Here is a 13,233-nt window from a genome sequence, read left to right as displayed (position 1 = left end):
GAAAATATGGCAAAAACAGCAATTAATTTTGCTCCAAGCTAATAGTGTAAGGGTATCTTTATTGACAATTGATGCTTCACAATTAGAATTAATAGGCATTTAACAACAGCTTGAGTATGAATCATGCTCTTTCTATATAATATTTCAATTGTATATATTTGGATTACATGTATTTTAATTGCATAATCTCAGTATTATCTCTGAACGAGGAGAGTAACATGCTCAATGTTGTATAATGAGTAGGTAGGAGAAACAGGTTTGAAACTGAAGTTTATTTGACTTCCTATCATGGATTTTCTTTCTGTAATATAATGCTGCCTCTTCAGAAGCCTTGCAGAATGTACTCATCCTGAGGAATCTTGATTATGTAAACCCTCTGTTCTTTGTTGTTATGCAATGTAATCCTTAAAAGGTGGGCTTCACAGTCCTTCAATCTTAGAGTTCTTTATTTGATTTTCTAAAAACTGTGAAGGGACTGGGTGGGGAAGAATAAGTAGATGAGAATAACACTTAAAAAGAAAAACCATTCTCTCTTTATCTGTTTCCCTTACACATGAGAAGTCCTATGCCTCATATCCCAAATTCTCTGAGAAATTCCACCCCTCCCTAACTTTATAAGCCTAGTTTCCCTCTGCCTCTCCTCATTTTTGCTCAGTTTCATATTGCAAAGCCTGAAAGAGTTGATCCCTGGAGAAAAGGGGTGGGGAGCAAAATACATCCATCAAATGGGTCATTCCAGAAATCTTTTTAGTTAGCTGAATAAAAAGAAAATCTGGATATACTCATACATTAATTTTATTCTTATAAAAATTTATACTGTTGTGACATTTCTTAATTTCATTTTAATGGAATGACCTGAGTAACAGAATAACGGGTAAAATTTCAGCCACATCCTTGAGTATGTAGGCAGAATGCCTGTGTTCCTTTCTGAGAAGGATAGGTAGGTCTGAGTTCACCTGAAACAAATGTTTTCTAAATTCTCCTGACTCTCTGGCAAGATCTCACTGACTTCATGTCATGGCTGTTATTTATATTTGAAGTCATGCTTTCGTGTAGTGATATAATCTCCCTGACTAGACCTTTACTGTGACAATTGTACATATTTAATTTAGTTTACTAAGAAAGACAGATTGATTAGGCTGATTAACTCCACATATATATTAATTTGATTAATGCTTATCAAGATGACCCACAATATATCTTTTAAAGAAATCCCTGTGTGGAAGCAAGTTGTGTTACTCTAAATGGTAATCGATGTTGTCTTTTTATATTGCTGATTACATTTATGAAATTTAAATGTGCAAACAATAAAAAGTGGCATTCGAAATAAGTGTATTTTCTATTACCTTTCAATCTACTAAATTTTGTAAGTTTTGGTGAAGCCAAAGCATTAAGAAACTTAGTGGCATGTGTTATGGATACAGCAGTGTTGACAATAATATACTTCCATACAGACTACCTTATCATGCCTCTTTGTGTCAGAATTTTGCTCTACTTCACATTCCATTCCATTTCCATATATTAGTATCTTCTCTATTTTAGATACAGTGTTAGTTGCTATAAGGATGATAAAAAATGTGTCCCTGTCCTTGATAACTTCAAATTTTAGACAGACAGACTGTATATACCATGGACTATAGTTCAGTGTGACCTGTCTAACAATATATATATAGGAACAGCTTGCATAAATAAAAATGCAGGAGCCTGGTAAGTAGAGGTAGGTGAATTAAGGACTTGAGAAGGATTTCTGAGGAAGTTCACAAAACTAGGCTTCAGTAACAGTGACCACCATGTTAATGTTCTTATTATACCTGGACTTGCTGTTGCTATGTTTCCAAATTGATTTTTTTTTTTGGCAGAAACCTGGAGATTCTCTAATTGTATTTGGCAGTCAGGCTATTTATTATAAGAAAATGTTATTGTATTGTTTTAGGCACTGTCTCAATTAAAGCGGCACACTCTTCCTTATAAAGCACTGGAAGACACTCAACAGAAACTTAATAAACACATGTTTCCATTATACAGCACTTGATCTCAAGAGTGCTAACTACCATAACCATTATAACAAATCTGTTAGAAAATTGAATAATCTTCCAAATGCTTGTCCACCCTTAATTACTTAGTGTTTTGCTTTCTGAAAGTATTAACTCCTGAAATATTGCAATATACTTTGTTATGTTTTCTAAATTCAAGTGTCATGCCAATAGATGAACTTAATAAATAGCCAACAATAACATTACAAAGCATAAGGCATTGACTGTTTTGGAAATCAACTTAGATACAAACCATGGGATAAAATCCCATTTTACTCAAAGAGAAGTAATTTCATCTAAATTATATTTGTGAAAAATTAATTTCTTTAATGAAATATTTTAAAAGTTATTTCTGATATACAGAGAAGGCAAACTCTGTTAAAGATATTTGAAATAGTCAAAGAGTGTAAGAGAAACGAAAATAGGAAGTGACTAATGATTAAAATATATTAAGAAATAAGCCTATATAATCTAAAATTCAGCCATTGATATGGAATCTTAAATCTTCAAACAATTACCTGACACATTGAGCTTGGCAAAATCTACATGCCTTCACAAGTCAATAAAATGCTACACTGAAGACTGAAAAAAAGTCTTTGTAATATTTCTGTTGTCGCTAACATAAATAAATTTATCAGATTGTCTTTAAGTTTTTTTTCTATTATCTAATCCATTAAAATCTATGCTCATATTTTTATTTATTTATTTATTTATTTATTTATTTATTTATTTATTTATTTTTGAGACGGAGTCTCGCTCTGTCGCCCAGGCTGGAGTGCAGTGGCCGGATCTCAGCTCACTGCAAGCTCCGCCTCCCGGGTTCACGCCATTCTCCGGCCTCAGCCTCCCGAGTAGCTGGGACTACAGGCGCCCGCCACCTCGCCCGGCTAGTTTTTTGTATTTCTTAATAGAGACGGGGTTTCACCCTGTTAGCCAGGATGGTCTCGATCTCCTGACCTCGTGATCCGCCCGTCTCGGCCTCCCAAAGTGCTGGGATTACAGGCTTGAGCCACCGCGCCCGGCCGCTCATATTTTTAAAATTTGTACCTTTTATGGTCAGCACAAAGCAGGTAACCCAATTTCAATTTTTCAATACTAAACTTGTGGAGAGAAGCTTCACAATTTTAGGACAGGTATATTAAAAAATACTGAATTGAGTGAATTTTGACAACAATCTGAGCAATTCAGGCCACAGAGAGGATGTAGGCTGTCTGTACATGACAGTAAACAAAACCCTTGGAATGATATGAGTGGGTTGTTTGGAGGAGGACAATGTCAAGAATTGAAAAAGTTCATAATTTTCAACTTTGTTTCAAAGGAATGATTTAAAGGGAAGCACTTGGCTGACTGTCAGTGAATCTGGTTTCCATGACACTTTGTTTTCAATATCCCATCTATATCTGCATGCCTCTTTGGACACACCAAGCAGAAGAGGAAGATAATTATGGAATGAAATATACAGAGTCATTTGAAACCATCTTGTAGAAATGCTTCTGTGTTATAAATACAAAAAGCATAGGGAAATCTTTTAGAGAATAAGGTATTTAGACAGTATGCTTCAACTTTTTAATAGAAAGAATGACAGTGGTTCAAGTAATGGAATTTTATTTTCAATATGGGTTATTATAGTCTAGCTAAGTGTAACAATCTAAGTGATAGATCAAGTTTTCATGGCATTGGTTCTGCTTTACAAAGTTTGTGATCCCCAATGGGAATAGATGAAATCAAACCTTAAATATAAAAAATAAAAGAAATGCATAACATGATATAGAAATCTATGGCATTTCATTAACTGTACCTTCAGCATTTGGGTTAAAAGTTGAAATAAAGATGATCATGATCATAATGATGCTGCTGTTTTTATAATGGGGAGGAGGTAAGAGGAGGATAAGTATCAGTTGTTCTTGAAAGGAATGCTATTTACTGAATTAAAAGTTCGATTGTGTTTTGAAAGTTCAATGTTGTATTCCTAGGTATTTTATTCTTTTGGTGGCAATTTTGAATGGAATTACCTTTCTAATTTGGCTCTTTGGTTTGACTGTTGTTGGTATATAGAAATGCTAGTGATTTTTCACAGATTTCATATCCTGCAATTTTGCTGAAGTTGTATATCAGCTGGAGGAGCTTTTGGGCCAAGATTATTGGGTTTTCTAGATATAGAATCATGTTGCCTACCAACAGAGATAGTTTGACTTCCTTGCTTCCTATTTGGATGCCTTTATTTCTTTCTTTTGCCCAATTGCTCTGGCTAGGACTTCCAATACTATGTTTAATAAAAGTGATGAGAGAGTGCATACTTTTCTTGTACTGGTTTTCAAGTGGAACGCTTCCAGCTTTTGCCCATTTAGCATAATGTTGGCTATGGCTTGTCATAAATGTCTCTTATTATTTTGAGGTATGTTCCTTCAATACATAGTTCAAAGTTTTGTCAAAAGCCTTCTCTGCGTCTATTGAGATAATCACGTGGTTTTTGTCTTTAGTTCTGTTTATGTGATGTATCACATTTATTGATTTGCGTATGTTGAACCAACCTTGCATCCCAGGGATGAAGCGTACTTGATCTTGGTGGATTAGCTTTTCAGTGCACTGATGGATTCAGTTTCTAAATAATTTGCTGAAGATTTTTGCATCGATGTTCATCAAGGATATTGGCCCGAAGTTTCCTTGTTTCTTGTGTCTCCACCAGGTTTTGGTATCAAGATGATGCTGACCTCATAGAATGAGTTGAAGAGGAGTCCTTCCTCCTCACTTTCTTGGAATAGTTTCTGTAGGAATGGAACTAGCTCTTCTTTGTACATCTGGTAGAATTCGGCTGTGACTCCATCAGGTGCTGGGCTCTTTTTTTTTGGTAGGTAGGCTATTTATTACTGATTCAATTTTGGAGCCCATCATTGGTCTGTTCAGGGAATCAGTTTCTTCCTGACTCAGTCTTGGGAGGGTGTGTGTGTCCAGGAATTTATCAATCTCTTCTAGATTTTCTAGTTTGTGTGCATAGAGGTGTTTATAGCAGTTTCTGATGGTTGTTTTTATATCTGTTGTGTCATAGTAAAATTCCCTTCATCATTTTTAATTGTGTTTATTTGGATCTTCTCTTTTTTTTTTGTTAGCCTAGCTAGTGGCATATCTATTTTATTAATTTTTTAAAAAAACAATTCCTGGATTCGTTGAGATCTCTAGAATGAGAATTACAAAACACTGCTGAAAGAAATCAGAGCAGACACAAACAAATGAAAAAAACATCTCGTGCTCATGGATAGGAAGAAATAATATTATTAAAATCGCTATACTGCCCAAAGTAACTGACAGATTCAGTGTTATTCCTATCAAACTACCAACAACATTCTTCACGGAACTAGAAAAAACTATTTTAAAATTCATATGGAACTAAAAAAGAGTCTTAATAGCCAAGGCAATCCTAAACAAAAAGAAAAAGCTGGAGGCATCATGTTACCTGACTTTATGCTACAAGGCTACAGTAGCAAAAACAGCATGTTTCTGGTACAAAAACAGGTGCATAGACCAATGGAACAGAATAAAGAGCCCAGAAATAGTGCTGCACGTCTCCAACCATCTAATCTTTGACAAAGCTGATGAAAACAAGCAATGGGGGAAATGAGTCCTTATTCAATAAATGGTGCTTGGATAACTGGCTAGCCATATGCAGAAGATTGAAGTTGGACACTTTCCTTACACCATACACATAAATCAACTCAAGACAGATTAAAGACTTAAATATACATCCCAAAACTATAAAAAACCTGCCAAACAACCTAGGCAATACCATCCTGGATGTAGGAATAGAAAAATATTTAATGACAAAGACACCAAAAGCAATCACAATGAAAGCAAAAATTGACAAGTGGAATCTAATTAAACTTAAGAACTGCACAGCAAAAGACACTATCAACAGAGTAAACAGACAACCTACAGAATGGGAGAAAGTATTTGCAAACTATGCATCTGACAAAGGTCTAATATCTAGCATCTATAAGGAACTTAAATTTACAAGAGAAAAGCAAACAACCCCATTAAAAAGTGGGCAAAGGACACGAACAGACACTTCTCAAAAGAAGACATACATGTGGTCAACAAGCATTTGAAAAAGAGCTCAGTATCACTGATCATAAGAGAAATGCAAATCAAAACCACGATGAGATACCATCTCATACCAGTCTGAATGGCCATTACTAAAAAGCCAAAAAACAACAGATGCTGATGAGGTTGTAGAGAAAAGGGAACACTTATACACTGTTGGTGGGAGTAGACATTTGTCTGACTATTGTGAAAAGCAGTATGGTGATTCCTCAAAAAGCTAAAAGCAGAACTACCAGTTGGCTCAACAATTCTATTACTGGGTATATACCCAGAGGAATATAAATTGACCATATGGTGTTTCTACCATAAAGACACATGCATGTGAATGTTCATTGCAGCACTATTCACAATAGCAAAGACATGGAATTAACCTAAATGCCTATCGATGACAGATTGGATAAAGAAAATGTGGCACAAATACACCATGATATACTATGCAGCCATAAAAAAGAACAAGATGTCTGTGGACGGAACATGGATGGAGCTGACAAAACAAAAAAACAACAAAGAAAGTTAGCAAACTAACACAGGAACAGAAAACCAAATACCGCATGTTCTCACTTATAGATGGGAACTAAAGGATAAGAACTTATAAACACAAAGAAGGAAACAACAGACACTGGAGTCTACTTGAGTGGGAGGGTGGGAGGAGAGAGGGGAACAGAAAAGCTATTTGGTACTGGGCTTCATACCTGGGCGATGAAATAATAAGTACAACAAACCCCTGTGACACCTGTTTGCCTATGCAACAAACCACATGTACCCCAAAACCTAAAATAAAGTTTTTTTAAAAAAAGTTTAATGTCATCTTTTGATTTCAGATTTTTATTTCTGATTATTTCAACTATCTTTCTTGTGAATTTCAGTACCCCTACACATAAAATGAGATTTCTATGTATTTTGTTGTTAGGGAGTTAGTTAAGTTTGTAATATGTCCTGAGTACCGTGGATTCAAAAGACACAATGTAAATATAAAATGTTGTTTGTATTTACTATTGCTTTATTCCTCTCAGACACCATTTCTGTCATTGATGTGTGTCATTGTTTCATTTTGAGAAACTTATCTCTTTTTTTCCATATTCTTAAATGTGGGGGAAGTAGCTTTCCCCGGTGTTGTGGCTGCCATTTTTACAAAACAAATCATCGTAAAATCTGATCTTAAATCAATTTTATATTTTGTTAACAAATTCTGTAGGTCAGGAATTTTGGATAGGTCACAACGGGGACAGCATGTCTCTGCTCCATGATGTCTGGTCACTTCTAAAAAGACTCAAAGGCCAGGAGAGGGACTCAATTGCTAAGGGTTGAAGTCCTGTTCACTCCTTTGTTTGGTAGTGGGGCTGGAAGAATTTGGATTAGGACTCCCTATAGAAGCGCCTGTCCATGTGGCATCCTTGTAGAATGGTGGCTATAGAGTAGTTGGATTTCTTACTGGGTAACCCAAGGCTCAGAGTGCAAGTGTTCAGGCAAACAAGGTTGAGGCTGCATTGCTCTTGCTGACCCATGTTTGGAAATCACACAGTCCCTGTTGCTGAATTTTGTTGGTAACAGGGAAGACACAAGTCTGCTCACGTTCAAAGGGGAAAGGACATAGACTTCCCCTTTGAGGAGGGATATCAAAAAATGAGCCACTATATATTTTTTAAAAACCACAACTAAATTTTTGTTTTTATGGCATATAATATTAAAAAACTGTTTAATCAAGGGCAAAAAAACCAATAACAACAAAACTGACAAAAACCAAAATTAGCAAAATGCATATTTAACAATTTGTGTATAGTTACCTTTTTTTGGCTTAATATTTGTTTTATTTTATAAAACACATTTTTATTTATATTTATTTTAAAAATATTGATGCATGAGAAAAATAAAGATTTTAGTTTAAACATTTATATACATGTTAATGTAAGGAGAAAGATCACTTGTTTCCTATTTGTTTTGGTTTAATACTACATTTGATTACACATGAAAGGGGGGGAGGCACGGTGGCTCATGCCTGTAATCCTAGCACTTGGGGAGGCCGAGGCAGGTGGATCATTTGAGGTCAGGAGTTCTAGACGAGCCTGGTCAGCATGATGAAACCCCACCTTTACTAAAAATACAAAATTAGCCAGGCGTGGTGGTGAGCGCCTGTAATCCCAGTTACTCAGGAGGCTGAGGCAGGAGAATTGTTTGGACCCGGGAGGTGGAGGTTGCAGTGAGCCAAGATTGTGCCAATGCACTCCAGCCTGGGTGACAGAGTGAGACTCCATCTCAGAAAAAAAAAAGAAAAGAAAAGGAAAAAGAAAAAGAAACCTGTTTACAGTGAGTTAAGCAACAGCAGTTTCATTTTTCTGATACAGCAAGAAGCCATTTAAGAAAATCATCAACTTTCTAGGATCCATTTCCTTATTACTCTGCTGTCTTTGGCATGTGGCCTGAGTCCTTATGTGCAAAGGATGGCACTGCATTCAAATTCCAGGTAAGAAGTAAAAGGAGAGAATGAAAGTTAAAAGTTTCTTCCAACACTTTGATTAAAGCAATTATTTTGGTAAGACCCATTTAATTAACTTCAGCTTTTAGTTCATTGGCTAGAATTGAGTCAGATGCTCACCTCTAGCTACTTGGGAGACCGACAGATGAATATTTTTAACCTAGCACATGTATATCTCATATAAAATCAATGCTAAAAAAGAAGAAGGTGAGAATGGATGGTGAGTAATCCCTAGCACTGTCTGCCACTTGGTGAAGGGAATGAAATATGGTAGAGGGACCAGAAGAGTTAGGACGGGAATAGGAAAAGGTGGGGAGGAAGTGTTATGAAAGGCTTAAAAAAGAGATGAGTTAAAAGCGTGAAGTATCAGGTGATAAGGCCATTATTCTTAGGTGGAAGAAAGGATGGGAGATGTGTGACTGATCAAAAGACATATTAAACACAATAATTTGGGTTTTATTTATTGATTCAATAATTTCTCCTTTGAGGATGTGTATGTAGTATTTTTAAGAAATAGTATAGAGATATAATAGTTCTTGGCATACTGACTTGAATCATGAATGACCTTGAACACTTTGGAATAGAATTTCTAAATTTTTTGAACATGAAATTTTCCTCACTAGAACAGTTCATATTTTCATGTGTGGTATGGGCTTTATCAATAATATAACGTGATTTTATTTCTATGTTTTGACTTATCATAGTTTCTACTGCCTGAGTCCAACTAAACTTCAGCAAAAACATTCAAGCCAAGTGCCATGAACCAGTAAATACAACACTCTAACACAGTTAATGAAAATTAGAATTACGTAAACGAGGTTTCTGCCAGACATTTAGAAATCATGATTCCTCAGACATTGAATATAGAGTATCTCTGTCAGCCTTTTACTATAAGACAAAATGTTGTTTACAAATAACATGTACCCTTTCTCTTACATTCTCTTGCATTCCCATATCTTCCATTTAGTCTACTGAAACAAGTCAAACGCGAAATTCAGATAACTCCAAAAGAGAAGGCTAAGAGTTTCTGATAATACTTTTAGTAATGGAATACTTTGAAGATGAAGATATTTGGATAGATAAATGGTTCTTAGAAAAGCCTTTTGGAGCTTGGTATGAACATGGCTCATCATTTGGCTAATGGGTTAATTCTCATACTCTAAGGTCTGATTGCCACCATTTTTTTTTGGGCCACATTTGACTGAATGATTTACCTTATCTTTCCATTTGTCCTCTGTCACTGAAGAGATACTTAATTATAGCTTTAATCTGACTCCATTTCCCTCACAGTTTTATGTGACTCCTTTGATCTGATCAGCATGCATTATCCCGCTAGTGATTGAATTTGGCAATTTATAGTGCAGTTAATTAAAATGAGTAAAAATTATCACAGCACATATCAAGCAATTTTGTGAACCACTTATTTAAAAAGTTTAGTTAGATGTTCCTTTTAAATATTGGTCCAGTATTGACATTTGAGAATTCACCAAATCCTATAAAAGCTCATGAATGAATATCTTCTTATTTGAAGTCAAAACAGAGAAGCATATTTCAAAGATGCTTTTATCATGTTGTTTGTAAATGTGAACTCTAAGAGGAGAAGCCCTTGTTCCTGGAAATACTTATACTGCTGTAATAAGAAATGGACCCCAAGCTACCTGAAATAACTCCTCTTGTGTTAACATTCTGGAAGTGAATTTTTTAAAACTAGCTATTGTCGGCTGGGCGCGGTGGCTCATGCCTGTAATCCCAGCACTTTGGGAGGCCGAGGCGGGCAGATCACGAGGTCAGGAGATCGAGACCATCCTGGCTAACACGGAGAAACCCCGTCTCTACTGAAAATACAAAAAATTAGCAGGGCGTGGTGGCGGGCGCCTGTAGTCTCAGCTACTCAGGAGGCTGAGGCAGGAGAATGGCGTGAACCCGGGAGGCGGAGCTTGCAGTGAGCTGAGATCGCGATCGTGCCACTGCACTCCAGCCTGGGCGACAGAGCGAGACTCTGTCTCAAACAAACAAACAAAGAAAAAACTAGTTTTTGTCGCTCTGAACGTTCATGTATTCCAATAGCAATATCCCCATCTAACAATGGTACCTACCTGTTTTTTTCCTTAAAAAGAATTTGACTTAGTTAAGTTAAAAACAAAACAAAACAAACAAACAAAAAACCTGTAATTTTGAGCATGATACAGTGTTATTATATAACAAATTCAATAAACACATTTATAAATTATCTAAAATGAATTAGGGAAATCATTAAAATAGCAAATAGAAAAGATTTACAGTAATGTATAAATGAAGGACTTAAAATCCAATTGCAGTGTACAAGGGAGGGAGTTATATGCATAATCATTATTTAAGAAAATATTTATTTTTAAATCCTATGTAATTGCACATTTTCCATGGAACAGAATACCTAGCAGGTATCTTTAGATCACTACTTCTAATCTACACTTTATCTTAGCCAGAAGGCCAATAAATGTTAGTTCACTAATTCTAAAAACTCACTGGTTTTAAAGTACCTGAAACAAGTTTGTTTAAATTAACATTGTGTTCTCTATTATGCGTTATTTCTTGCATATAGTAGGCATTCAAAACATACTGTGACCGGGCACGGTGGCTCATGGCTGTAATCCCAGCACTTTGGGAGGCTGAGGCAGGCAGATCACCTGAAGTCAAGGGTTCAAGACCAGCCTGGCCAACATGGCAAAACCCTGTCTCTACTAAAAATACAAAAATTTGCTGGGCATGGAGGTGCATGCCTGTAATCCTAGCTAATCGGGAGGCTGAGGCAGGAGAAGCACTTGAACTTGGCCGGCAGAGGTTACAGTGAGCCGAGATCATGCCAGTGCACTCCAGTCTGGGCAACAGAGCAAGACTCTGTCTCAAAAAAAAAAAAAAAAAAAAAAATTGTGGATGGAGGAAAAAAATAAAATTATAATTGATTTAAAAAATATAAACAGGAACATATTGTATTGATATTTAAGAAGAATTCATTAAGATAATAGCTTCTAGTGCTCACATTTAAGCTAATTATTCCAAAATGAAGCTCCAGAGTCATCACTGATTAGAGAATAGGTTTTAGCCAGAGATGTAAAGAGCTAAAATGTATTGTCTTATTTTATGTGACAAATGACTTGACTCTTTTCTATAGGTCTCACATTAATACCTGATAAAAATGCCGTAAGTTTTTAGGCTATTTTTCTTGAAGTGTTGTCTTGACTGTCTGCATCAGCATTATCTGAGTGCTTACTAAAATGAGAGACATAAATCAGTCTCTCTGGACTGGAGGCCTGGGATCTCTCTGTCTTTTTAGCAAGCACTCAGGAGATCCTTAAGCATCCTGAATCGTGTGAACCACTGCCTTATGACCTCCAGTAGAATGAGGCCCCAGTGTTGACTGCACTGGAAGCGTCCAGGAGCTTGTTGAAAGTGCAGATAGACTAATTCCACTCCAGAATGGACACCGAGAAATCTTGGATCCCAAGAGTTTGGTTGGCTTTATCATGCCCCTTAGTCATTTCTAAGTATGAGCAGTTCCTCATACTCTGCATCCACGTGCTGAGAGGCAAATTTCCTCATGATCTGCTTTGCTTCCTCATCAAGCTACTATGCCCCACCATTGCTGGCTCTGCTTATGGTTGCTGCAATGTAGGCAGGGGCTGTTTCTCATTCTTACCACTTTGACAATCTTAAAATAGAGCCTGACTCTAATTCTCCATTAAGAAATGGAAACTGGCTGGGTGTGGTGGCTCATGCCTGTAATCCCAGGACTTTGGCCTCCTATCTGAGGCTAAAGCAGGGGGATCACTAGAGGCCAAGTGTTTGAGACTAGCCTGGGCAACATAGTGAGACCCTGTCTCTACCAAACATTTAAAAAGTTAGCTGGGCGTGGTGGTGCACACCTGTTGTCTGAACTCTCAGCTACTTGGGAGGCTGGGGCAGGAGGACCACTTGAGCTGTGATCATGCCACTGCACTCCAGCCTGAGTGACAGAAGAAGACCCTGTCAAAAAAACAAAAAACAAAACAAAACAAAAAACAGAAGAAGAAGTAGAAACCATCAGCTAACTTTTGAAACTTTTCCTATAGGGTTAGATTTCCTTACAAGGTAAGGCACTTTCTAAACAAATTCTCAGTCCTCCATTAGCAATACAGAAATCCCTACCAACCCCACCCTCACCCCCTTCCCCTGCCTCTAGGAATACTCAACAATTCCAAGGTCCAGAAAGAAAGGAATTTATTCCTGTCACCTAAATCCCTGCAGAAACATTCTCACTCTTCTCATAAAAGCAATAAAATCTGCAGGCTTAAGGCTTAGAACTTTGATCCAATAGAAGTTATATTACTATACCAAACAAACATTTAGCTTCCTTCTCTAAAATATCTGCTTTCAGATTATGGGTAGTTTTATTATTTCTTTTTTCACAGAAAAAATGGGCAGATACTTTGGTTTATCTTTGTGTAACTTAGGAGCCTATTACGTGGTTTTCTTGGGATGAAAACAGTTTCTCAAAGCAAAAAAAAAGGATTCTACTTTCTGAGATAGAAACTGCATGTGACTTTTAAATATTAATCTTTTTTTTTAAGTTTCTACGCTTCATGACCTCAAAATTGCTGTGCCAAATTTCAGACA

Source organism: Theropithecus gelada, chromosome 8, assembly GCF_003255815.1.
Source record: "Theropithecus gelada isolate Dixy chromosome 8, Tgel_1.0, whole genome shotgun sequence".
Taxonomy (NCBI): domain Eukaryota; kingdom Metazoa; phylum Chordata; class Mammalia; order Primates; family Cercopithecidae; genus Theropithecus; species Theropithecus gelada.
Note: the sequence above shows the minus strand (reverse complement) of the source record.